The sequence below is a fragment of the Pinus tabuliformis genome, chromosome 5_2 (genome assembly GCF_031772625.1).
Source record: "Pinus tabuliformis cultivar Carrire ecotype Pingquan chromosome 5_2, CPIR1, whole genome shotgun sequence".
Classification (NCBI taxonomy): domain Eukaryota; kingdom Viridiplantae; phylum Streptophyta; class Pinopsida; order Pinales; family Pinaceae; genus Pinus; species Pinus tabuliformis.
In genome coordinates, this window is record NC_142306.1 from 44,430,395 (window position 1) to 44,458,020 (window position 27,626).

At 38.3% G+C, this 27,626-nt stretch overlaps 1 pseudogene; it reads right to left on the minus strand.

Annotated features, from left to right (window-relative positions):
• Positions 1 to 3,117: 3,117 nt before the first annotated feature.
• LOC149157513 (uncharacterized) lies at positions 3,118 to 26,940 on the minus strand (annotated as a pseudogene).
• Positions 26,941 to 27,626: the final 686 nt, after the last annotated feature.

The window sequence follows — 27,626 nt, forward strand, 5'->3', positions numbered from 1 at the left end:
CCATATTTTAAAATGATTTTTTTAATATCATAATTTCAATTATGAATGTTTTTTTTTACTTTTACATTATCTAATCGAAAAAGCATTTTCATTCTTATCTAGGATTTTTTGGTAGAGATCACAACATATATATAGACACAATGAGCTAGCTTTGAATGGAAAAGAGTGTCATACATGAGGATCCTATAGCAGAAGAGGAGCACAGGGAAACCATTACAATAGTGTCGACTAGTGCACAAGGTAAAGAAAACTCTAATTCTCTTTTTATAAATGAAATACTTGTAATAATATTAACAAAAAATATCAATTTAACATTTCTTTCGTGTTACAGTCAATGATCCACCCCTCTTATGACAACCTCGACAATGTAATGAGTACACGACTAGGCCATCGGAAATAAAGAAAAAGGAAAAGAAATGATTTTACTAGTTATATCATTAGAAACATCACCTACCATATTATGAAAACATATTTTTTATGATAAAATTTATTGAAATGAAGTATTTTGTGTCTATGATTAATGAATGAATGTTATGTGTTAATGAATAATTGCTATATGTTTCTTTATGTACACAACCTTGTTTCATATTATGTCAACATATTTTTTATGATAAAATTTATTGAGATGAAATATTTTGTGGATCTACGAATGAATGAATGATTGAATGAATGTTTGCTATTTGTTTTTTAATGTATCTTAATTTCTTTAGCTATTTCATATATAGTAGATAGATTGGGTATTAAGGAATTGAGAGTGATGTGGGGGGGGAGGGGGCATGAGAGATTCCACCTTCAAGTGGTTGGCCATGCTTAGTAGAGAATAAATTAGGATTTGGATAATCTTGGAGGAAAAAATCCTTGATGTAACAAAGCAACAACAAAATCAATGTTGATTCCATTGCTACTTCATTAAGTGGAGGGAGGTTTTCTCCAAGATTAAACTAATCCAATAATTTATTATTGAAACCAAGAGGAGCTCATTCAAGTATTCATGCACTCAAGTCCTTTTAATTGTTATTTATTCATGCAATTAAATTTAATATTTGGTCAAATTTAATCCAATTTTTCCTCATTGTTCTCATGAATATGTGTAGGAAAACTAGTATCAATTTAGATGTTGAAGTGGAACAACTATCAAAAGAAAATAGCTAAAAATGGTAACATTACATTTAGCATTCAAGGTAAGTTACTTTCATGTTGATTCTTTTTTTCTTCTACATAATGCACTACACTACTTACTATATTTGTAGTCATATGAGTGGTATATATTTGAGTTGGCTTGACATTTATTCTTTATTTTAAAGGGAGTTGTGTACAACCTGGTAATCCCAATTTACAAATTTCTTCAGATTGGAAATAAACTAGCATTTGCACCAAATGTTGCAAAGGAAATGCCATAAGGCATAAATTGAGGAGCAATGGCAACATAGGAATAGGAAAATCTAAATAAGATGCAGAATTATGCATAAATTGAGGAGCAATAGTGACATAGAAATATGCAAATCTAAATAAGATGTAGAAATGTGCATAAATTAAAGAGCAATGGCGACATAGGGATAGGCAAATCTAAAAAAGATGCAGAAATGTAACAATCAACATCTGTGGACATTTGTCCCCACGTCACACCTCCTTTAATAAAAGCTCTGTCACGATGGTGCACATGCAAGCCTATACAACTTGTACCAAATTTTAGTTTAAGATTGCGTTGACAACAAAGAGCAACCTAGAAAATTTCTTTGGTCTTGTTAAACTGTTTTCATGGTGTACACCCAGTTTGGATACCAACTGTCCAGAAGAGCATGTTTCATTGTATTTTCCTTCATTTCCGGTATAACCAGAATCACCATTGGAATTCACATGGAAAAGCAATTCAGTCTCTATCAACGCCATTAAATGCAATACACATATTAGATATAGGTGCACAGTCTCTATCATCTCATGTTGGCAGAAGCAGTAAAAATGATTTCAACTATTGAGAAGTAAATCAGTCATCTAATCCAATCTAGCACAAAATTAACACTCATGCCATCCATCAACATCATGGATTGGTTAAATTTGCAGGTATGGATCCTCCCATATTTTGCGATTTCTTGCTATTTCATGACCCTTCACAGTTTAAAAAATTGATAGCTTCTGGAAGTTGTAATATTAGAATCCAATCAAATTTGAAATGAATTAATACAATCAAACAGAATATGTAACCCACATTCTATCCAAATACGATTTGCAGGCTCTGGATTCATAAACCAAAGAAATTTGTAGGTCCAAAGGAGGCTCTTTGAAAATGCTTCGATTGACTTTGTAAGAGTGTTGATATTCATTTGTTATTATATTAAAAATGGCTGATTCGAACATGTGAATCCTCACTTTGGGGTCATCATGTGTCTTACATATGCAAATGGCAACTGATCCCGAGGATAAAAGATTTCTAATTCATTGAATAACAGGCAAAAAAATAGCTTCATTGGAAGGGTGTGCTTTCTCAATATTAGTGCAGTGTCAGCCACATCTGTAATGTCAACAACAACACACAAAATCAAAAAATTAGTTATAGAGAGAACCAACCTCAAAAAAAATCTCAGATGCTATCACACTAAAACTTCACCATAATTGAGAAAAGCTCAGTTCTCATACCACTACTTGAGGGAAGATTTTCAGAGCTCCAAGGTTGCAAGCCGTCGGCACAGTAACTATCCATTTGATACCTCACAGCTTCTTTGCTCCACTTTCTCCATATGACTGTAAAAACAGCTTCCTCCATGTTATGAGTATTGTAAGGATGCTTCGAGACAATAATATCAACATTGGGAGTTACAAGGAGATTTTCCAAAATTAACAAAGGATCAAGAACAAGCTGTAGCTTGGCATCCATCCAAATGTTTTAAACACAGTTTGGGAAAAGCCAGTGGGAAAGATACTTGGGAATGAGGCCATTCATTACAGATTCCTTGTATGGCAACTCCCTGACCAAAACAATGTGCCAAATTCCAATTCTATGACACTCATTGGGCTTGATCTAGTATCTGGCAGGAAGTGTGAGAGTTGCATTGTCCATAAACACGAAGAAACAAATGTTCTGTTGTGATTTTCCTAACATACTTGGGTTTTTAATCTTTCTTAGGCTCCAAATATAGTTGAAATTACCACACCCCCCTTGCACTGTTCCATGACCTTCCTGTCTTCTTCAGACACAAGGAACCCTCGGGTACGGTAATTGGAAAAACCACAAGGCAAATCAGTCCCTTCAGAATAATTGAAATACCTTTTTCTTTCCTTCACATCCAGAGTTCCACCGAAGGTCACTGGACCTGCTGCTGAATAGGGGTATTCAGGTCCGTTCATGTACTGTAGCCGAGATTTACCAAATAAGTCTTCTTTCTAAATCTGATGAACAATAGCCGAGACTACCAACAACAACGAAACATACTTTTAGCCTGATTTCTTTAACATACATGCATTCCATAAGGTAATGTTTCTTGATAGATCTCTCAAATTGTTAAATATGAGGATCTCTGATTACCTGAAAACTCAGAATATAAGTGGCAAGACCGATTTGGCATGGCTGTAGCTTTCCTAAGAAAATACTTCTCCGCTTCATAATCTGAAGGGTATTCGAGCAACTGCATTGCAGAAGACAATAGAAATTGTAAATTAATACCCATCATGATTGAACCTTTCAGTACTCATATAAGCACAAGTGCCCACAAAGGAATTGCACGGGGGAAAAGTGTGAGCCAACACAGTTCTGACACCGAAATCAGGAATCTTGACTTCTCTTATTGATCAGTAAATTGGAGGGCTTTATATCGTGGTGAACAATTTTGTTCTGGTGCAAGTAATGCAAGCCCTTGAGCACCTGCCTGGCAACCTCAGCCAAATAGTGTTCTGGGATTTTCTTATGGGTTTGAAGAACCTACACAAGGGTTCCACTGTCCATGTAGTCCAACACAAAAGAGACTCATATATTTGTACCGTCTCAAATCAACATCTGTCCCCACATTACACCTCCTTCAATAAAAACTCTGTCACGATGGTGCACATGCAAGCCTATACAACTTGTACCAAATTTCAGTTCAAGATTGTGTTGACAATGAAGAGCCACCTGGAAAAATTCTTTGTTTCCGTTTGAGTTAAAAATGTTTTCATGGCATACACCGAGTTTGGATACCAACTGTCCAGAAGAGCATGTTTCATTCTATTTTCCTTCATTCTCGGTATAACCAGAATCACCACTAGAATTTACAATGGAAAACAATTCAGTCCTATCAACTCCATTAAATGCAATACACATATTAGATATAGGTGCACAGTCTCTATCATCTCATGTTGGCAGAGGCAGTAAAAATGACTACAATTATTGAGAAGTAAATCAGTCATCTAATCCAATATAGCACAAAATTAACACCCATGGCATCCATCAACATCATGTATTGGTTAAATTTGCAGTTATGGATCCCCCCATATTCTTCTCTTTCATGACCCTTCACATTTCAAAAAATTGATAGCTTTTGCAAGCTATAACCTTAGCATCCAATCAAATTTGAAATGAATTAATACAATCAAAAAGAATATGCAACCCACATTCTGTCCAAATACGATTTGCAAGCGCTGGATTCATAACCCAAAGAAATTTGCAGGTCCAAAGGAGGCTCTTTGAAAATGCTTCAATTGACTTTGTAAGAGTGTCAATATTCATTTGTTATTGTATTAAAAATGGCTGATTCGAACATGTGAATCCTCACTTTGGGTGTCATCATGTCTCTTACATATGCAAATGGCAACTGATCCTGAGGATTGAAGATTTCTAATTCATTGAATAACATGCAAGAAAATAGCTTCATTGGAAGGGTGTGATTTCTCAATATCAGTGCAGTATCAGGCACATCTGTAATCCCAACAACACACAAAATCAAAAAATCAGTTAAAGAGAGAACCAACCTCAAAACAAATCTCAGATGCTATCACACTAAAACTTCACTATAATTGAGCAAAGTTGAGTTCTCATACCACTGCTGTAGGAAGCTTTTCAGAGCTCCAAGGTTGCAAGGCATTGGCACAGTAATTGTCCATTTGATATCTCACAGCTATTTTGCTCCCCCCACTTTCTCCATCTGACTATAAAAATGGCTTCCTCCATGGTATGCGTATCACAGGGAAACGATAAAGAATACCAAATGTAACCAATTACCTGAAAAAAGCAATAAAGGCCTTGTGCGTTGGGGCGCTGAAGGAGAATTGTCAATATGTCAACTACAAAATATATCCATCCCATGTTATTAATTTATTTTTGCACACAACTTAGAAACTAATTAGAAGCATATGTTAACAATAACATAGACAAACTTTAATATACATTTTGCTGAATTTAACAATAGTATTGGCTTATTAGATTCTGTTTGGAACAACTTAGCAAATGAAACTAAAAATTTTGGGAGTTTTATATGCCATTTATGCTTTTTCTTTACCTTTGTTCTGCTTGTCCATTTCAAGTATTAGATCAAACTCTTTAAAGTCTATAGGTGATATAGACCTTGATATAGAAGTTATCTCTATTCCACGTTTCTTCGCTGCATTCTTCATCTTGGGATCTGCAAGGCTGCCCTTCAAATAATTTCAACATATTAATACATGATACCTATTTATTGCATTATAATAGACAAAAATACCGATTCAATTAGTCTTGACCCATGATAAGCTAGAACCTACCTCATGGTAGTCAATAGTTCCAGCGGAGTCAATTTTGAATGCTGATGTCAATCCCCTTTTCTACATAGCATCATGAAATACAGCCTCTGCAGTGGGACTCCGACAAATGTTGCCTTCCAAGAACAAGAATAAAAAGAGATTATTTTCCTGGAGAGATTAACTTTGAGATATCAACGGTAACTAGTTACTAGAATTTCTGCTTTGTAAAGGACTGAAGTAATGCATAACTCTACATGAAATATTTAGTTACCTTGAATTGGTAATTATTCTACAATGTTTTTATGAAGAAGTTTATAGTGGATATTCTCTCATGTGATTGTTCTTTTTGTTCCATTTTCCACTGGCAAGTTAAACTCATGATTAAATATTAAAAAATGTGTATCATTATAAACTCAACAACTTATGTAAACATGAAGCGGGCTCACGTATTTAAATGAAACTGAAATGCATCACTCAGCACTAAAAACAGAAAGATGGAAACCAAATCCTTGGCCCTGGATTCCACTGAAATGTTTCAGCTAGATTTAATGACTAAAGACAAACATTGAGTGCAGAGAGCATAATAAGCCACACTCCTTGGTGACCGGCTCTGTTTTGACATGAAACTGACAACCAGAAACACACAAAAATAATCTAGAAAATACATACTATGGAGAGACCTTATGGAAGCAGTAAATTGACCGTTGAACTTAGAAAGTTCAGGCAATTGGAAGTAGCAAACAAAGTGATCATGTCAAGAGTCGGACCCTTGTTTCAATGGCCCTCTACACACCACAGCCTTTGATTTTATTTCTTCCTTAGAAGCAGAAGGGCTTATTTGTTAAAGGATAAGCCCTAGTCCATTAAGATTGATCATTAAAGCATCTGCTTTCAGGGGTTGTATGATGGGGAAAATAGTTGAGACAAAGCCAAGGCCTTTCTGAGGTGAGATTTCCCTTCCTCTCTCTTACATATCCAAGGCTGGACCTTGATGTAATGCTCTGAGTTACCAGAAATAACTAGAGAAATACTAAAATACTAAAATACTAAATACACCAAATATAGAAAGGCAGTGTGGCTCAAAAGTATAATAATGATGAGACACATCTACATCTCTTAGAAACAGGAAAATATCTCTTAATAACCTGTTGTGCCCTACAACAACCGCCCATTTCATATCATGTTTATTTACAAAATTATCATATGAAATGGGTCCCTTTAGAGTTTAATTGGTATCAATATTGTATTGTTCAAAAAGGTCCGATAACCAAATGAAAACATTATTAAAAAGCCTTTTAAAAAACCCATTTGATCAAATAAAACAATCCTTTATCATTGCGATAAAGCGATTGCAAGATCGCATATCGCAATGACATAAGGTACATAAATAAGTGGCACATTGGTCTACGCCGATGCGATATCGCTATCGGCTATCGGCAATACTATATGCACATTTTAAAGCACCCCCATGCCATTAGCCCCGATGCGATGCGCAATCGGCGATCGGCGATCGGCGATACTCTATACACAGTCTTAAATTGCCCCAAGCCATTCACCTCGATGCGATGCGATATCGGCGATCGGCGATCGGCGACATATAATGCATGTCTTATATAATTCCTATGCTCCCAACGCGATGCGATATCGGCTATCGGCGATCGGGGGTTTTAAATGGTGCCAATACAAGAGGTTAAGCTCTCCCCGATCGCCTATTGCGATATAGCGCGGATTTCAAAAAGCCGTTAAGTGGAGGAATATTACGATTCATTCATATTTAAAGCTTGATCTGTTAAGCAATCATTCACCTGCGCTCAACCGCCAAAACATCCACAGCACGCTTAAACGGGTCATTCGGCCAAATAATGGTATAATGGGCATTTAAGGGGTGGCAGGTTTTAAACGGCCATTTAATGTAATTGTAAGATCTTCCCATGGATTGTATCCGTGGCCACTATTAAGAGTTAATCTCTTAGCACGCTTTGGTCAATATATCTTTCCCATATTGGATTTTCATTGGCATATCTCTATGTTACGTTTATTTTTGCCTCTGTGCAGAATTCATCCAAAGGAGAAAGCTCAAGCAAAATGGGGAAGAAATCCAAGAAGACCACAGGCGCTTCCGCTACACCAGCTGCAGGACAAGCTGTCGTGGACAAAAAGAATGGATTGATATCTAATACTACATGTACAGGTCTCGTTAGAGTTACTTGGCAAGGTACCTACAACCTGATTGAAGCCGAAGAACCAGCAGTGACAACAGTAGAAGCTACTGTGGATTTAACTCGAAAATCTGAGGGTACTCTCAAGGACTTAGCAGACTCTTTCCTTCACAGGATAGCAGCCAGGGAGCAAATTCTCCCATACACAGACGTAGTGCGATGGGCGATTGAAGAAATCCCAATCCTGGATAGAACCTTCAGCACCAGAGACGGGAGAATTTTCGGGTCATTCAGGGCGGATGATCTAAGGCCAATGTATCAGTTGCCCGAGCCAGAGAAGATATATAATAAGGCGTTCCTGGAGAAATTCGCAAAGGAAAATGAAGTTGAATCCGAATCCATCCGGGATTGGAGACAAAATCCGGCCAAGCACAAACATGAGTCATCTAGTAAGTACTCAGTTGATTCCCTGTCCTCTCCTTATTTCTATGCTGGGATAATGATGTGTAGATTGTGGGGATTGCATGACTCTGCTAATTTTACCATAGAAATGGTTCCCCTAATGGAAGCAACACGCAACAGTGTAATTATGGATTGGGCCACTATCCTCTCAGACAAATTAGCAACAGCTGTGCTTGAGTTTAGAAGCAAGACCCGTATTTCTGAAAGGGTGATTCCCCCATTCTACTACAGTGCCTATATTCTAGATACCTTGTGTTTTAACTCTGAATTCCCTGTACTCGGCTGGAGGTGGACTGCACAAGACCCCACGCCTATTCATATATATCATCAGAAATTGTGGAAATCCTCTTATAAACATCATCTATACCAAGTCTGTAATGGCTTTATGTTGCCTATTTATTATTCCATTTTCGATAAACCTACTCCCAAGATTTCTTATCAAGCCGAATTTGATTTAACCGCAATAGGTAGATGGTTTGGAGAGGAGAGATTTACCTACATAAGAGTTTTCGGTAGCCAAGTCGACCCCCATGTCCTCCCTTTATACATACCTGATAAACTGCTGGCAAGGGAAATCGCTTACCAGATTATGACTGAGAGTGTTACACAGACTCTAAAGAAGGAAAAGAAGAAGGGCTGGCCCTCTTTTCCCTTGAGGTGTGGTGTCTACAATCTGCATGATCTCAAACATGTAGAAAAGGAAGCCACAAAGATTCAATCCTTAACTCTGGCGACTATCCCAAATAGGCCATTTGATCCAAACAAAGTTGTCTATAATGCACTAGAACAGGCCAAATTGACAAGATTTGACCATAAGGAAGATATGTTTGATGACCTCTTCTCTTCAGCTGAGTCAATAAATCAGGTTAAAGAATTCACCAAAGTGAAATATAATGATGAAGGGTTGACTGAATTTAATAAACTTAGAGAATAGAGGTTGCAAACTCTGCCTCTAGATTTACTAGCAACAACCCCAGCGACATCATCAAGCGAGCCTGGTCGGCAACAGTCAAAGGAACCTCCGGTTATAACAAAGGATCATAAGAAAGAACAGGAGGAAAAGCAGAAGAGAGAACAAGAGGAAAGGTAGAGAAAAGAAAAAGAAGAAAAGAAGAAGAGAGCGCAGGAGGAAAAACAGAGAAGAGAGAAAGAGGAAAAGCAAAAGAAAGAGCATGAGGAAAGGCAAAAGAAAGAACAAGAGGAACAGCAGAAGAGAGAACAGGAAAAAGTGCGGAAGGAGTCCCAAGCCGAAAAGCAAAAACAAACCACCATTGATGTCAATATAGATACTCGTATTGACCCTAAATTGCTCCAGGAATGGAAGCAATTTGATTCCATCATCAGTGGGTTGGAATGTTCAAAAGATACAGACACTTCCAAGACAACAGACACACCGGAAATCACTTCACCTCAGGTTCTAAGTGGAACCAGCGGCCCACCCATTTCTAAAGACGTTGAGATAATACCAAAGGACCCCTCCGACCAAATCATTTTGCAGGTAGAAGATATTCCTCCCCTGGATGTCTTCTACAGCCCAAGGCATAAAGCAGTGGTTAAGCGACAAAGGAAAAGAAGAAGGACTGATCAACCTTCCCTTTTCCCAGAACAAACTGTTATGGGAAATGTGGTCTGGAAGGAGGAATTTGACCCCTCCGATGACCTGACAGAACTGTCGCAGTATGCGGGAGCCTATTCAGCAGCGACAATTGATAAGGCATCAGAGGTAAGTCTTCTACTGAAAACCAAGGATCAAGAGATTTTCTCATTACAGGCAGAGTTAGCTGAGACAAAGCAGAAGGCAGAGCAGGCAGAGCAGCAATTGTTGACACAACAGCAAGCGAACAGTCAACTAACTCAACAATTGCAGGCAGAAAAGCAAAGGGTCGACCAAAGCGCGATCCAGAAACAGAAGGAATTATCAGAGGCATTGGCACAATTAAAGGCCGTGAATGAATTAATGCTGAAAACAAAGGATGAGCAAATCGCTCAATTATTAGCACAGGTTGAAAAGACAAAGGGCATTCCACAAGTGGCTGAATTTAGAGCAGAAGCATTACAAATAAACACTGCATTAATATCTCAAATTAGGCTTCTGTGTCAACAAATTGCCCAGGCAGAGCCACTGTGTGAACTAACGGCATCCATAAATAAGCAAGTAGAAAAGGCCAGAACTGAATTGGATCAAGCCGAGGAAACCATAGCTGCATTTCTTGACTGGAAAGATTCCAATCAAGGACAAGCGGCGAATTTGCCCAGGATCCTAGAACCACATAAAGATATACTCTTCACAGAATGACAGTCCCAGTTAATGAAAGCAGAGAGAGCAGCTTCAAGATGTAAATCAACTTCTAGCAATTTAGTTGAGTTAGTTAATAACACTCTCTACTTATCAAACATGATCTCCCAATCCACACCAGGACAGTTGACAACAACGAACACATTGGAGCAATCATGTTATCCTGATTTAGAGGAAAAAGGGAGATTAATCGCTGGGATTAAAAGTTTAACCTGGGACACATATTGGTTCTTCCTGGTAAAGCCGCATACACAAAGATCCGCCCTTAAGTGCCTAACAGATGCGATCGGGTATATGATTCCCGATATTCAGGATGCCACCTATGCCGCCCAGCTCAGTTCGCACCTCAACAAACCTCCTGAAGTAGAGCCAATGCTTGCGATAAGTCAGCTCAGATTTAAAGGCAAGCAACCTACTTGATGAATCATGCCGCCGATTTCCAGATCGCTGAAGAAAATAAGATCAAAATTTATTGATACCGATTTAGTAGGATTTCAGTTTAGTAGATATTTAAATTAATTTAGTATTTATAGACCCTTTCATTGTTTTGGAAAGGGTCGTAAAGTTTTGTACCAGACTTAAAGGCTGAAGTTTGCACTATTGTGCTTCAGTCAATATTCTTTTATGAAACTTGACCAGTTGTTCTTAATTCAACAAGGAAGTTTTGATGCAATTGTGCACTATTGTCTTTGTTGAGAATGTTTCTGCGTTGAAGGAAGAATTACAAGTAGCGATTGATATTGGGAGTGTCAAGTAGCTCATATGGTATTTCTATCTATGTCTGAATTCATTCCTTTCATATGAATTGTTATGTGATTATTCTTGCTATTATTGATTATATGCATGCGCTGTAACAACAGATCTACATTCATTCCACTATTGGATGTTTTATGATGTGCATTTGTTTTTAATCATGCATATGTCAATGATATAAATGATAAGTGTGGTAATATCGCTTCAATCGCTTTGCTTAACTATTTAAGCATAGTAATCATGAATGAAATAATGTCTATGTCTGTTAAATAGAGTCATCTATATGCCTGTTTATAGACACAGATCATCAAGCGCTGCACTTTAAAGTTCAATAAGTTCCCGGGATAGATCATAGTTATTGTATTCTTGTTAATAGTTTTAGTTATTTTCTCATCGCTAGTTTAGTTTATAAATCATCCATTCATCCCGTTTATCCATTTTTGGGAAATTGGTCCCATTATCCCCAGTCGGAGCCACTATTCCAAATGAAAAAGGAGCTGTACTAAGGTCTGGACTGGGTGGTTATCCCCAATGTTGTTGCACCGATTTTCGAGGCATCAACATTTTTGGCGCTAGAAGGAGGGCTTGAACCTTCAAATCCCCTCGAACTTCTCATTCGCATGCTGGTTCTCTAGTATCCAAACAAGAAGAAGAAGAATCATCTACCACTGCTCAAACCCCTCATACTCTAGAACAATTAAGTCTTGAATCACCTGAAGTCCAGTCTCTTATCCACAAACTTCAGAGCTTCTTGATTTCACCACAGAAATCTGAGGTATCACAAAGCAGTGCGACTTCGCAGTTTAATTTATCTCATCCTCTCACCAGACTTTAGAGCGAAAAGCTCGGTATTGAACCCACTGAGTTCCCTTTACCCAAAAGGAAAAAGGCGAAGAAATATACCGAAGAATTTGACAGCGGAGAGCTTTCATCCACATCCTCCATTTCAACTTCCCATCTGCAAAGTCAACCATCCACTCCCCCATTACATATTGTTGTTCACCAGGGATTAGAAGCTTCAACATCCCAGCCTGCTCACTCCTCAACATTATTTCCTTCCCAGACATCTGGAGTTGCAGCAGTAGTATCAACCACTACTGCTATTATAATGGCAGATCCATGGACCAGACCTAGTGCAGTCAATATGCCTGCACCATTGCATCCATTACCAGATTATCCTGAAAAATGGCTACCCAAGTTTAATCCAGATGATGGAACCCAGGCTGAGGAACACATTAATAATTTCATGTTAGCAGTCAACTTGAAAGGAGTAACAGAACAAGATGTTGTTGTTAGAATTTTCCCTTACACCTTGCAAGGATCAGCAGGATCCTGGTATTTCTCTTTACCCTCTGGTTCCATTACCAGTTGGAACACTTACCAAGAGCAGTTTCTTACCAAATATGGAGATGATAGGTCTTTGGCTACCCTAATAAACGATCTCTCCAATCTGAGAATAGAGCATAGGGAACCAATTAAGGAATTTAATGCTTGCTTCAATAAACTCCTCAATAAAATCCCTACAGCTTCCAAACCAAGTGAACAAATTCGAAGTGAATGGTATATCACCGCCCTACCTGCCAATATAGCCATTTTTGTAGACAGGGCTAGGAAACCTACCTTAACTGAAAACATGAGAGAAGCACTTGCTGTGGAAAAACACATCAATGCTCTAGAGAAGAAAGATGCTCTGGAAGACAGAAAATCCAAGAGAGTCAAGGGATCTCTACTTGAATGGTTCATGAGGCACAATACTTGCTAAGGTTTTGCAAATGGGGTAGCAAGCTAAGTGGGCTTGATTGTGGGGAAAAACTCCACAGTTAAGCGCGCTTGAGCCAGAGGAGTTCTGGGATGGGTGACCTCCTGGGAAGTCCTGGTTACCGGGTGCAAGCCCCGGAAGTGATGATTGATGCTATGTGATTCGTTCTCCACATTTCACTAGTTTCAATCCCACTTCTTCACCCCTGTGAGCATCACCCGATGCAATGAGTGCTAAGTGAACTATTCAAAAATAATGAGAAATTAGTCAGTTACGACTACCTCTCATGGAAATGGTCATACGTTTGAATGACTTACTTAACGCAGTTGAATCCCAAAAATGATATCTAAGAAAGTCTCTTTTAAAGATGACTCAAGAAAGAAGACCCCAAAAGACCCATATGACATGGAAGGTTTGCAAAAAGTCCTAAAAACTTTATCGAATGAAATGGTTGAGATAAAGAAACAGGTAGCCGAAACCTCAACCAAAAGACCCTTTAGGACTTATAAAAGAAATGAATCAAAGCCACCAAATGTCATATCTAACGCAGATTCAAAGCAAGAAGAAGAAGAGGAAGAGGAAACGATTTTACCAACTGATGATGAAGAAGAAGTAGTGGAATGTCATGGAATGTGGGATTTTATACTCCCCAACTCTGATACCGATAATGAAGAGGAAGCGTTCCCGGTCACTACTAGGAGTAAAAGTACTCCCGAACCTGTTCAGGCAACATCAAAGAAAAGGAGTACTGGTGCCGCTACAACCAAAGAAAAAACACCTGCAAAGAAATCACCTGCAGCAGTTCCCCAAAACCAGCCTTCAACTTCCAAAACTCCTTCAACATCTAAAACATTAGTGGTATCCGATACAATGGAGTATAACATTGTTGATGACATGAAGAAGACTAAAGCAAACATTACTATGTTTGAACTTAGTAAATTAAAGCATCAGCAGAAATTACTTCTTAAAGAACTGAATGATGTTCCTTCTACACCTCTTCCCAGTGCTAAAGCTGCTAATGATTCAGGCCAACCTCCTCCAGGTATGGTTGAAGCTACCGATTCAGTTCTGATTGGAGATAGATCAAATTCTCATACTCCACCCTTCCTGCTAACCTATGAGATCTATAACAAAAACCTGCACAACTGTTTAATTGACTCAGGGGCATCGTCTAACATAATGCCAGCTTTAGTTTGTTCTAAACTGAACATTGAACCCCAGAAGTCTGCTATCAATATTGTACAGTTGGACAGGACCAAAGTGCAGGTTGTGGGAGAAATTAATTCCGTAACTATCAGGTTGTCTGCTGATCCCAGAGTAGTACAAAGGATTGACATCCTAATAGCTGATATACCTGAATTTTACGGTTTAATTTTGAGTAGGGATTGGTTCGAAAAATTGCATGGGTATATTTCCACTGATTGGTCACATATGTGGCTTCCCTATAAGGGTAAGCCAAATCAAATAAGGATCGATCGAGAGAAACATATGACCCATACAGTTACTGAATTTGAGCAAGAAAACCAACCCGTAGCGTTCAACAACAACATTCTGGGGAATTATTCATCAGAGTCATTCTTTGGCAACTTTGTTGCCCAACCATCTCCTTTCTCAGTCAATCATTTTACATCTCAGATTGAGAATTTTTCACAAACTAATAGGTCTAGATGTTTCAATGATGCTGAGAAAACTGTAAATACATTTGTTAATACCTCTTTATTTTGGTCTTTATATTTCGATGGGTCCAAGTCTAGCGAGGGCTTAGGAGCAGGATGTATTTTGGTTAGCCCACAAGGGGAAAAGACAATGCTGTCTTGTAGGCTATAATTTGAATGCACTAACAATACAGCCGAATATGAAGCCTTAGTTCAGGGATTATATAAAGCAATCGGCCTTAAAGTGCAATATCTAAAAGTATTTGGCGATTCTGAAATTATTGTTAAACAGGTGAGGAATGCAATTCATTGTCTTTCAAATCACCTCAAGCATTATCAATCGCTAGTACAAGAACTTACCTCGCACTTTTCCGCATTCAACATTTCCTCCATTCCCAGGTCTCAAAACTCGGCAGCCGATCTCCTGGCTAATGTAGCTTCCAAGCTCCTACCTTCTGAAGGCTACAGCCCAGATAGATTTTCCGTAGAATTTCTTTTTAGACATTTAGTTCCTAACAATGTCACTAATTGGAGAGTATTCAACCATGATGAGGATATTTTACAATTCTTAACTTATGAAAAGTCCTATGATAATCAAATCATTGAGGAAGATGAGCATGACTCCCAAATGAGAGAAACACCTCAGGAAAATGCAATTCCTAAGCCTGTGGTAAAGCTGGAAGATCTTTATGATATTAAAGACAGGTTTAAACTTGTAACTAATGCAAAACTCCAAAGCTCTACCCTAAGGTTTGAATTAATAAATCTAGGTACTGAGCAAGCTCCTCAAAATATTAATTTAGGATTAGGACTTTCCTTTGAAGAGAAAGAGGCATTCATTAAACTGTTAAGGAAAAATAAACAGGTTTTTGCTTGGAAATATGATGATTTGAAGACATATGATACATCTATTATCCAGCATACCATTCCAGTACTTCCCGATCAGAAACCGATTCAGCAGAAGTTAAGGAAAATACACCCAAACTTAGAGAGCTAGATAAAATCGGAACTTAACAAACTCTTGAAAGCCAAGATTATTTTTCCTGTCCGACACTCGAACTGGGTCTCTAATATTGTGCCAGTCAGAAAGAAAAATGGCGACATTCGAATTTGTATTGATTTCAGAAATTTGAACAAAGAAAGCTTGAAAGACAATTTCCCATTACCTACTATGGAGCAAATACTTCAATCAGTAGCAGGCTCTGAATTGATGTCCTTTCTAGATGGTTTCTCAGGATATAACCAAGTCCTGGTTCATCCTGATGATCAGCTTAAAACTACATTCAGAACAAAATGGGGAACATATGCATATCAGAAAATGCCTTTCAGACTTATAAATGCAGGAGCGACATTCCAAAGAGCTATGGATATAGCTTTTAGAGGGTTGATTAATAGAACAATAGTCGTCTATCTAGACGATATTACTGTATTCTCTAAGGAGAAGTATAATCATTTGCATGATCTAAATCAAATTTTTCAACGTTGCAAAAGATATGGTATTTCTCTTAACCCTAAAAAGTCTTTCTTTGCTCTTGATCAAGGGAATCTCTTGGATTTTATTGTGTCCAAAGATGGCATTTATATTGATCCTGATTGGATCAAAGAAATCTCTGAAATTCCTTTCCCACACAATAAAAAATCGATGCAGTCATTTTTAGGCCAGATCAATTTTGTTAAGAGATTTGTTCCAGATTTTTCTCAAATTATTTTGCCACTTCAAACAATGATTAAGAAAAATTCAGTTTTTAAGTGGGGATTAGCAGAAAAAGAAGCTTTTGATCTAATCAAGCAATCAATAATCAATGCCCCAACCTTAAATACTCCAAATTTTTCTAATCATTTTACATTGTATACCATCGCATCCAACTCGTCGTATGCTGCAGTACTCACGCAACTAAATGATCACAATTTGGAAGCACCCATTTCATTTTTTAGCTCAAATCTTCAGGGTGCTGAATTGAATTACTCCTTTTTAGAAAAACAAGCCTTTGCTGTATTTAAAGCAGTCAAGAATTATAGACCCTTCCTTTTGAAAACCCACACAAAAGTTATAGTTCATTTCCCTGCAGTTAGGCAACTATTAATCCAAAAAGAACTGGGTGAAAAAAGGGCAAATTGGGTCACAGCGCTTCAAGAGTATGACTTAGAAATTAGGCCAGCAAAGATTGTTAGGGGCCAAGGTTTTTGCAAGATATTGGCAGGAGCATCCAACATTCCAGAATCAAGCGATACAGATCAAACTGAAGAAATCAATCAGATAAGTGTTACTGATTCTGAATCCCAATATGTGGATTTAATCTTTTATTTAAAGAATGGTTATGCCCCTCCAAACCTATCTTACAAGAACAAAAGGTCCATTAGGTTGAAAGCAAAGAATTTTACAATTATTGATGATGTGCTTTTTAAGCAGAATTATGATTCTATCTTATTAAGATTCCTTGAGAAACCTGAAGCACAAAAGGTTTTGCAGGAGTTACATGATGGACTAGCAGGAGGACATTTTGGAGCTGACACAACAGCTCACAAAATTATTCATGCTGGATATTATTGGCCCACTCTGTTTAAAGATGCCCACGAGTATGTAAGGAAATGCCTCAATTGCCAAACTTCTAGTGGAAGATAACGTAAACCAGCTTTCCCTCTGCAACCAGTCAACATTGAACAACCATTTGAGCAATGGGGATTGGATATCATTGGGGAAATTACTCCACCGTCTTCCAAACAGCATAAGTATATCCTTACTGCTACCGATTATTTTACTAAGTGGGTTGAGGCCATTCCTTTGAAGACAGCAAATTCTGAAGCAATCATTGAATTCATAGATCAATTCATCATTACCAGGTTTGGTGTCCCAAATGCTCTTGTTTTTTATAATGCATCTTATTTCTAAGGCAATGCTATGTTTGATTTCGCTACTAAAAGAGGATTTAACTTAAATTATTCTGCTAATTACTATCCCCAGGGTAATGGTTTAGCAGAATCTACTAATAAGAATCTGATCAAAATCATTAAGCGAACTATCGAACAGAATCATAAAAACTGGCATAAATCCTTAATGTTTGCTTTATGGGCTGATAGGATAACACAGAAAGCTTCTATAGGATCTTCCCCATTCAATCTCGTGTATGGAAAAGAAGCAGTACTACCCACAAATCTTGTTCTTCCTTCTCTAGCCCTAGTTCAGTTCATTGAGGAAACTCCTTCTTCTTCTATTCAATTTAGACATGATCAAATTCTAAAATTAGAAGAGGAAAGAGAAAAAGCCAGGGTCATTCATGCCAAACATCAGCAAATCATCAAGGTAGCTTTTGATTCAGTATCATCCGGTTCAAAACAATTTCAAGTCGGTGATTTAGTTCTGAAATGGGACAAAGCCCATGAGGACAAGGGAAAACACACCAAGTTCCAGAAGATGTGGCTTGGACCATTTCAGATCTGTGAAAAGATAGGCCATTCGACCTTTATATTGCAAGACTTATCAGGGTTGAGAGATTCTCTCCCTGTTAATGGCCTTATCTTGAAGAAATTATTTAATTGAGGAGGTAACCCCTTCTCCTTTTAGTTTGATAGATTTTTGTAGTTTGTAGGATTCTATTTGGAAAATAATGTTGTAAGGTATCTTCTATTGACCTTTGCTGTGTTTGAAAATTTGATCTACAGAAGTAGTGTGATATTTGCTTTTAAAATAATAGAACTCTTAACCAAAAGGGATAATTTCTAGGAAATTAGGTATCATTGTATTTTGAAACCACATTTCAAGTTTTGTGAACTCCTCTCAAAGTTTAGAACTATTGTAAATCATTTTCTGTTTTCGAATTGGTCTCAAAAGGTTATCAATATCAAGATAGAAGCTAATCCAATTTCAGCATCTTCAACTCTTACCCTGTCATCCATTTACTCTTAAGGAGAAGATTGTTCATCCCATTCACTAAAGTTTATGATTACTCAGAGTGTAATTCTAAAATATCTGATATTAAAGATAAGAGGTCTTATTACAAGCCTGCTTACCATGTTCATAGGGAAATAGTTTAATCGACATTACCAATACTGCATACCAAAACAGGGTAATGGCTTAAAATTATAAGACAAGGGGTCTCATCACGAGCCAGCTTGTTCGGTTAGATTACTACCAGTGAATGGCATTGTCAATAGCTGGCCACCAAACCAGGACAATGGCTTTTTATCTTGTCAATGACAGAAAAAAGAAGAAATACAAAATATGAAAACATGTTTTGAATTCATTCTGTTAATCACACTCTTAATTGGATGGGACAATGGACAATAACATGGTTAAAAGGTATCCCTGTCGAAACTATGAACGTTTGCCGGCAGCAGAGGCTCTACCTATGACAGATGAGTTTACTATAAAAGCTGATTTGGAAAGGTTTTCTGTTTTATCATTATAAACCAATAAAGGCCTATTTAAAACTTAGAATGTATTTATTTTCTTAAAAAAGAAAGGAAGTTAGCAAAATAGTTTCATTTTACTCGGAATGCATATATACCTAGTTATATTAGAATTTTCCCCTTTGATTAGAACTCTATTTTGAAAAAGTTTAAGTATTTCTATGCTTTCCAGAGATAACTGGTTCTTCCAGCGAATCGCCAATTGTTGTGCCCTACAACAACCCCCCATTTCATATCATGTTTATTTACAAAATTATCATATGAAATGGGTCCCTTTAGAGTTTAATTGGTATCAATATTGTATTGTTCAAAAAGGTCCGATAACCAAATGAAAACATTATTAAAAAGCCTTTTGAAAAACCCATTTGATCAAATAAAACAATCCTTTATCATTGCGATAAAGCGATCGCAAGATCGCATATCGCAATGACATAAGGTACATAAATAAGTGGCACATTGGTCTCCGCCGATGCGATATCACTATCGGCTATTGGCAATACTATATGCACATTTTAAAGCGCCCCCATGCCATTAGCCCCGATGCGATGCGCAATCGGCGATCGGCGATACTCTATACACAGTCTTAAATTGCCCGAAGCCATTCACCCCGATGCGATGCGATATCGGTGATCGACGATCGGCGATATATAATGCATGTCTTATATAATTCCTATGCTCCCAACGCGATGCGATATCAGCTATCGACGATCGGGGGTTTTAAATGGTGCCAATACAAGAGGTTAAGCTCTCCCCGATCGCCTATTGCGATATAGCGCGGATTTCAAAAAGCCGTTAAGTGGAGGAATATTACGATTCATTCATATTTAAAGCTTGATCTGTTAAGCAATCATTCACCTGCGCTCAACCGCCAAAACATCCACAGCACGCTTAAATGGGTCATTCGGCCAAATGATGGTATAATGGGCATTTAAGGGGTGGCAGGTTTTAAATGGCCATTTAATGTAATTGTAAGATCTTCCCATGGATTGTATCCGCGACCACTGTTAAGAGTTAATCTCTCAGCACGCTTTGGTCAATATATCTTTCCCATATTGGATTTTCATTGGCATATCTCTGTGTTACGTTTATTTTTTCCTCTGTGCAGAATTCATCCAAAGGAGAAAGCTCAAGCAAAATCGGGAAGAAATCCAAGAAGACCACAGGCGCTTCCGCTACACCAGTTGCAGGACAAGCTGTCGTGGACAAAAAGAAGGGATTGATATCTGATACTACATGTACGGGTCTCGTTAGAGTTACTTGGCAAGGTACCTACAACCTGATTGAAGCCGAAGAACCAGCAGTGACAACAGTAGAGGCTACTGTGGATTTAACTCGAAAATCTGAGGGTACTCTCAAGGACTTATCAGACTCTTTCCTTCACAGGATAGCAGCCAGGGAGCAAATTCTCCCATACACAGACATAGTGCGATGGGCAATTGAAGAAATCCCAATCCTGGATAGAACCTTCAGCACCAGAGATGGGAGAATTTTCGGGTCATTCAGGGCGGATGATCTAAGGAAAATGTATCATTTGCCCGAGCCAGAGAAGATATATAATAAGGCGTTCCTGGAGAAATTCGCGAACGAAAATGAAGTTGAATCCGAACCCATCCGGGATTGGAGACAAAATCCGGCCAAGCACAAACATGAGTCGTCTGGTAAGTACTCAGTTGATTCCCTGTCCTCTCCTTATTGCTATGCTGGGATAATGATGTGTAGATTGTGGGGATTGCATGACTCTGCTAATTTTACCATAGAAATGGTTCCCCTAATGGAAGCAGCATGCAACAGTGTAATTATGGATTGGGCCACTATCCTCTCAGACAAATTAGCAACAGCTGTGCTTGAGTTTAGAAGCAAGACCCGTATTTCTGAAAGGGTGATTCCCCCATTCTACTACAGTGCCTATATTCTAGATACCCTGTGTTTTAACTCTGAATTCCCCGTACTCGGCTGGAGGTGGACTGCACAAGACCCCACGCCTATTCATATATATCATCAGAAATTGTGGAAATCCTCTTATAAACATCATCTATACCAAGTCTGTAATGGCTTTATGTTGCCTATTTATTATTCCATTTTCGATAAACCTGCTCCCAAGATTTCTTATCAAGCCGAATTTGATTTAACCGCAATAGGTATATGGTTTGGAGAGGAGAGATTTACCTACATAAGAGTTTTCGGTAGCCAAGCCGACCCCCATGTCCTCCCTTTATACATACCTGATAAACTGCTGGCAAGGGAAATCGCTTACCAGATTATGGCTGAGAATGTTACACAGACTCTCAAGAAGGAAAAGAAGAAGGGCTGGCCCTCTTTTCCCTTGAGGTGTGGTGTCTACACTCTGCATGATCTCAAACATGAAGAAAAGGAAGCCACAAAGATTCAATCCTTAACTCTGGCGACTATCCCAAATAGGCCATTTGATCCAAACAAAGTTGTCTTTAATGCACTAGAACAGGCCAAATTGACAAGATTTGACCATAAGAAAGATATGTTTGATGACCTGTTCTCTTCAGTTGAGTCAATAAATCAGGTTAAAGAATTCGCCAAAGCGAAATATAATGATGAAGGGTTGACTGAATTTAATAAACTTAGAGAACAGAGGTTGCAAACTCTGCCTCTAGATTTACTAGCAACAACCCTAGCGACATCATCAAGCGAGCCTGGTCGACAACAGTCAAAGGAACCTCCGGTTATAACAAAGGATCATAAGAAAGAACAGGAGGAAAAGCAGAGGAGAGAACAAGAGGAAAGGCAGAGAAAAGAAAAAGAAGAAAAGTAGAAGAGAGCGCAGGAGGAAAAACAGAGAAGAGAGAAAGAGGAAAAGCAAAAGAAAGAGCATGAAGAAAGGCAAAAGAAAGAACAAGAGGAACAACAGAAAAGAGAATAGGAAAAAGTGCGGAAGGAGTCCCAAGCCGAAAAGCAAAAACAAACCACCATTGATGTCAATATAGATACTCGTATTGACCCTAAATTGCTCTAGGAATGGAAGCAATTTGATTCCATCATCAGTGGGTTGGAATGCTCAAAAGATACAGACACTTCCAATACAACAGACACACCGGAAATCACTTCACCTCAGGTTCTAAGTGGAACCAGCGGCCCACCCATTTCTAAAGACGTTGAAATAATACCAAAGGACCCCTCCGACCAAATCATTTTGCAGGTAGAAGATATTCCTCCCCTGGATGTCTTCTACAGCCCAAGGCATAAAGCAGTGGTTAAGCGACAAAGGAAAAGAAGAAGGACTGATCAACCTTCCCTTTTCCCAGAACAAACTGTTACGGGCAATGTGGTTTGGAAGGAGGAATTTGACCCCTCCGATGACCTGACAAAACTGTCGCAGTATGCGGGAGCCTATTCAGCAGCGACAATTGATAAGGCATCAGAGGTAAGTCTTCTACTGAAAACCAAGGATCAAGAGATTTTCTCATTACAGGGAGAGTTAGCTGAGACAAAGCAGAAGGCAGAGCAGCAATTGTTGACACAACAGTAAGCGAACAGTCAACTAACTCAACAATTGCAGGCAGAAAAGCAAAGGGTCGACCAAAGCGTGATCCAGAAATAGAAGGAATTATCAGAGGCATTGGCACAATTAAAGGTCGCGAATGAATTAATGCTGAAAACAAAGGATGAGCAAATCGCTCAATTATCAGCACAGGTTGAAAAGACAAAGGGAATTCCACAAGTGGCTGAATTTAGAGTAGAAGCATTACAAATAAACACTGCATTAATATCTCAAATTAGGCTTCTATGTCAACAAATTGCCCAGGCAGAGCCACTGTGTGAACTAACGGCATCCATAAATAAGCAAGTAGAAAAGGTCAGAACTGAATTGGATCAAGCCAAGGAAACCATAGCTGCATTTCTTGACTGGCAAGATTCCGATCAAGGACAAGCGGCGAATTTGCCCAAGATCCTAGAACCACATAAAGATATACTCTTCACAGAATGGCAGTCCAAGTTAATGAAAGCAGAGAGAGCAACTTCAAGATGTAAATCAACTTCTAGCAATTTAGTTGAGTTAGTTAATAACACTCTCTACTTATCAAACATGATCTCCCAATGCACACCAGGACAGTTGACAACAAAGAACACATTGGAGCAATCATGTTATCCTGATTTAGAGGAAAAAGGGAGATTAATCGCTGGGATTAACAGTTTAACCTGGGACACATATTGGTTCTTCCTGGTAAAGCCGCATACACAAAGAGCCACCCTTAAGTGCCTAACAGATGCGATCAGGTATATGATTCCCGATATTCAGGATGCCACCTATGCCGCCCAGCTCAGTTCGCGCCTCAACAAACCTCCTGAAGTAGAGGCAATGCTTGCGATAAGTCAGCTCAGATTTAAAGGCAAGCAGCCTACTTGATGAATCATGCCGCCGATTGCTAGATCGCTGAAGAAAATAGGATCAAAATTTATTGATACCGATTTAGTAGGATTTCAGTTTAGTAGATATTTAAATTAATTTAGTATTTATAGACCCTTTCATTGTTTTGGAAAGGGTCGTAAAGTTTTGTACCAGACTTAAAGGCTGAAGTTTGCACTATTGTGCTTCAGTCAATATTCTTTTATGAAACTGGACCAGTTGTTCTTAATTCAACAAGGAAGTTTTGATGCAATTGTGCACTATTGTCTTTGTTGAGAATGTTTCTGCGTTGAAGGAAGAATTACAAGTAGCGATTGATATTGGGAGTGTCAAGCAGATCATATGGTATTTCTATCTATGTCTAAATTCATTCCTTTCATATGAATTATTATGTGATTATTCTTTCTATTATTGATTATATGCATGCGCTGTAACAACAGATCTACATTCATTCCACTATTGGATGTTTTATGATGTGCATTTCTTTTTAATCATGTATATGTCAATGATATAAATGATAAGTGTGGTAATATCACTTCAATCGCTTTGCTTAACTATTTAAGCATAGTAATCATGAATGAAATAATGTCTATGTCTGTTAAATAGAGTCATCTATATGCCTATTTATAGACACAGATCATCAAGCGCTGCACTTTAAAGTTCAATAAGTTCCCGGGATAGATCATAGTTATTGTATTCTTGTTAATAGTTTTAGTTATTTGCTCATCGCTAGTTTAGTTTATAAATCATCCATTCATCCCGTTTATCCATTTTTGGGAAACTGGTCCCATTATCCCCAGTCGGAGCCACTATTCCAAACGGAAAAGGAGCTGTACTAAGGTCCAGACCGGGTGGTTATCCCCAATGTTGTTGCAGCGATTTTCGAGGCATCAACATAACCAAAATATTGAAAAATCATACACAACTATGTGAGAATGGCTATAATAATCTCTTGTATATAGTAATTAGGCCCTCCTTATTCATGAGGACCCAGTTCCCCATTAATGTACCATTTCTTTATCTTGTGTCATCATGGCAAAGTTGTACCCTAACTAACAACCCCAGCTACCCCGCAGCTTCCACCCAATTAAGAGTTGGCATTTAGCCCCTATACTCCATACTAATTTCTCTAGCAATTTTACTCAGATCTAGTTTTATCGTAAAAACTGCCAGGATTTTGTCAACAGTTGGTCCTTAAACAGCAATGAAAATATTTAATGGTATTTTAGTGCTCGGTATAAATATTTAAGGCTGTTAAAAATATATTATCGTAGAGTTATTTTCTGTATAACTATTACTTACCTTGATGGGACTTTGAGAATCTGAAAATGTGTAGAGAACCGCAAACCGAAAGCTCTTGGATAAACCAAAAACATGTCATAGATGGAATGGCAATGGGCATGATAAGCAGTGTACCTATTGTGGCAATCAAAGCTATTCTACCTATTAGTTCCAAAATAAATCTAAGCATTGTTGTTTGATAAAGCTAACACCACTAATAGTCCCTGGGCAGCTCAATTGGTGGTGGATGTCCTATAAAGTCTTATGTAAAGTTTGTGGTCCAAAATCCTTAATTAACTTTGTGGACAGTGTGTGGGAGCGTGCATAAATTTGCCTAAAAGTTATAGTGGTAGTAGTCACAATTGACTCCATATCATGCGAATTCAAACCTGTACCTTTCTTAGTTGTTGATTCTTTTATTTATATATATATATATATATATATATATATATATATATATATATATATATATATATATATATATATATATATATATATATATATATATATATATATATAAGCAGCTGCTCAAACACTCTAATGATTTATCAGGGATCTAACAATGATAGGACAAGGGATAGCCATGCGGGTCTCTGCGTTGCAGACCTTCAATAGAATTTAGACAACGAGGCACATAAGGATAGTGCACAGCCTTTAGTGTATATGTCCTTTTGTATTTTTGACATTTGGTTGTCCGTAACTAGCTTAACAGGTTGTAAAGTTGTTCAGTGATATCCACTAATTCTGTAAGCTTCACAATAGCAAGGCAAGGATGACAGAATCCCCTTGCGGGCACCTTAGGATAGTTTGAAACTCGTCAGAGAGATGGTTGTCCAATTTTGGACAAACGATGATAAATATGTAGTCTATCGTAGTAGTATCATTTTGTACAAAAGTAGCCCAATGAGCTATCTTAATTTTGTTGCAGTTCCATAACGTTGGTTGTTACCCTGCATTAGACCAGTTTAGCCTAATTGGTGGATTCCATATATTTTTGTAGTAACCATGTACTAAATCTCATCGGATGTTCAGGAAACTGTACATCCTAAGTTTTAATAATCCTTAAATTAGAGGTATATATTGTAGTCATTTTTTTCATGTTTGAGTTCGACGGCTTTCAGCTCAAACTTAACTCTTTGATTATCAGGCACCCACCCTGGCTTGAGAGGTCACACCCATAGCATTAATAGCCTAAGGGGATATTGATTCACTAGTGAGGTTGGCGAAGTGTTAAGCTGTCCCCCAAGCTTTCTCACTGTGGGCTACCCCATCCATATGGCACCAAGGAATGAGGCTAGGTGTAGATCTCAGAGGATTTTAACAGAATAGTTATCCCTTAGACCCAGCACCTCAGTCAAAGGATGCAGTCCCTCACATCATGTTTCTTCTTGAAACGCTCAAAAGGGTAGAAGAAAATTTCTATGTCCTAACCGGACGTTCACTGGTATTTAGGCATTACTAAAATTTGCTCTCTCCAATCATTGGGTGGATTGTATGACTGTAAAAATCTCTAGTGCCAGTTTATTATGATTTGTTATAATAGAAACATAGATGAGAGATTGGGTCAGGGTTTTTAAGAATATAGAAGCTACGAAGAACCTAGCTCCTTTAGTTGAATTGAATAGAACTACAAAAATTTAGTTCGCTCAAGTCAGGCATGATACAGAGAATTGTGCTTGGCTTTAGGTTTTGGATCTATAGTGTACAATATACTATAATCTTCTACAATTGAATGGCTGACAATAATGGTAGACGCTATGGAAGCATCATCGCGAACAATGACTGATACCGAACGAACTCGTTGAATCATTGGATGGACGGTACTCACCAAGGCAAACAAAGAGAACTCCAAAAGGCTTAGAGGTTGCAGATGAATCAGACGCCATGGACCTCAATGCTTCTCTTCGTCCTCCTGGTGCTCCTCTTCGTCCTCCTGGTCTGCTGCATGTTCGGATTAAACCTGCAAACTTTTGGCCTGAAATGAGATGATAAGTTGTGCTAAAAATGGGTGAAGGTGCAACAATTTGGGAGGGAGAAGCTTTCAGAGAAAAGAATGAACTGCGAAAGAATGGGAAATGAATGAGGCTGCACACCATCAACTTCATCTACCACCCACAGATTGATAAATCCACGCAATTCTTGGAGCGAGAGTATTCCTTTGTCAATGTAGACCAGTATTTCGATTGCGCTGATTGGTCATTTTCATCAATAAATTGATTACAAGGAAGAACTATACTAGATTTCTCAGCGAACCCATATCTTCCATATACATTGCATTCAAATTCATGACGTTTATCATCATTTGCAATATCAAGATTCACATTAGAGCCTTGGGATTTGTAGTCCTTACCTCTTCCCGTATGTTCTTCCACACAATCCGAAGGTGTTAACTGTAGATTCTCCTTGCAAAACTCCTCCTGAGAAGCCCTCAATTCCTTGGAAGCCACACAAGCACATTTTCTAGATATATCTCCATCCGCTTTCCTTTCACTGTGTTTGCATTCAGCGGGTTCCTTCTCGGGCTGATCATGCCCCTTTGGAACAAGGAATTTGCGGGGTTGAGCCTTGACCGAACCTCTTCCTGACTTCTTCTTCCTATTGCGAGGACTCTTGAAATGAGCGCAGGAACTCCGCTGATTTGGGTTTCCGAGGAGGGGAATTGAGCAAGAAAGTTTCCTTCAGCACGGAAAGATTTCTCAGTAAACCCATATCTTCCATTTACATTGCATTCAAATTCATGAAGTTCATCAGCATTTGAAATCTCAAGATTCACATTAGAGCCATGGGTTTT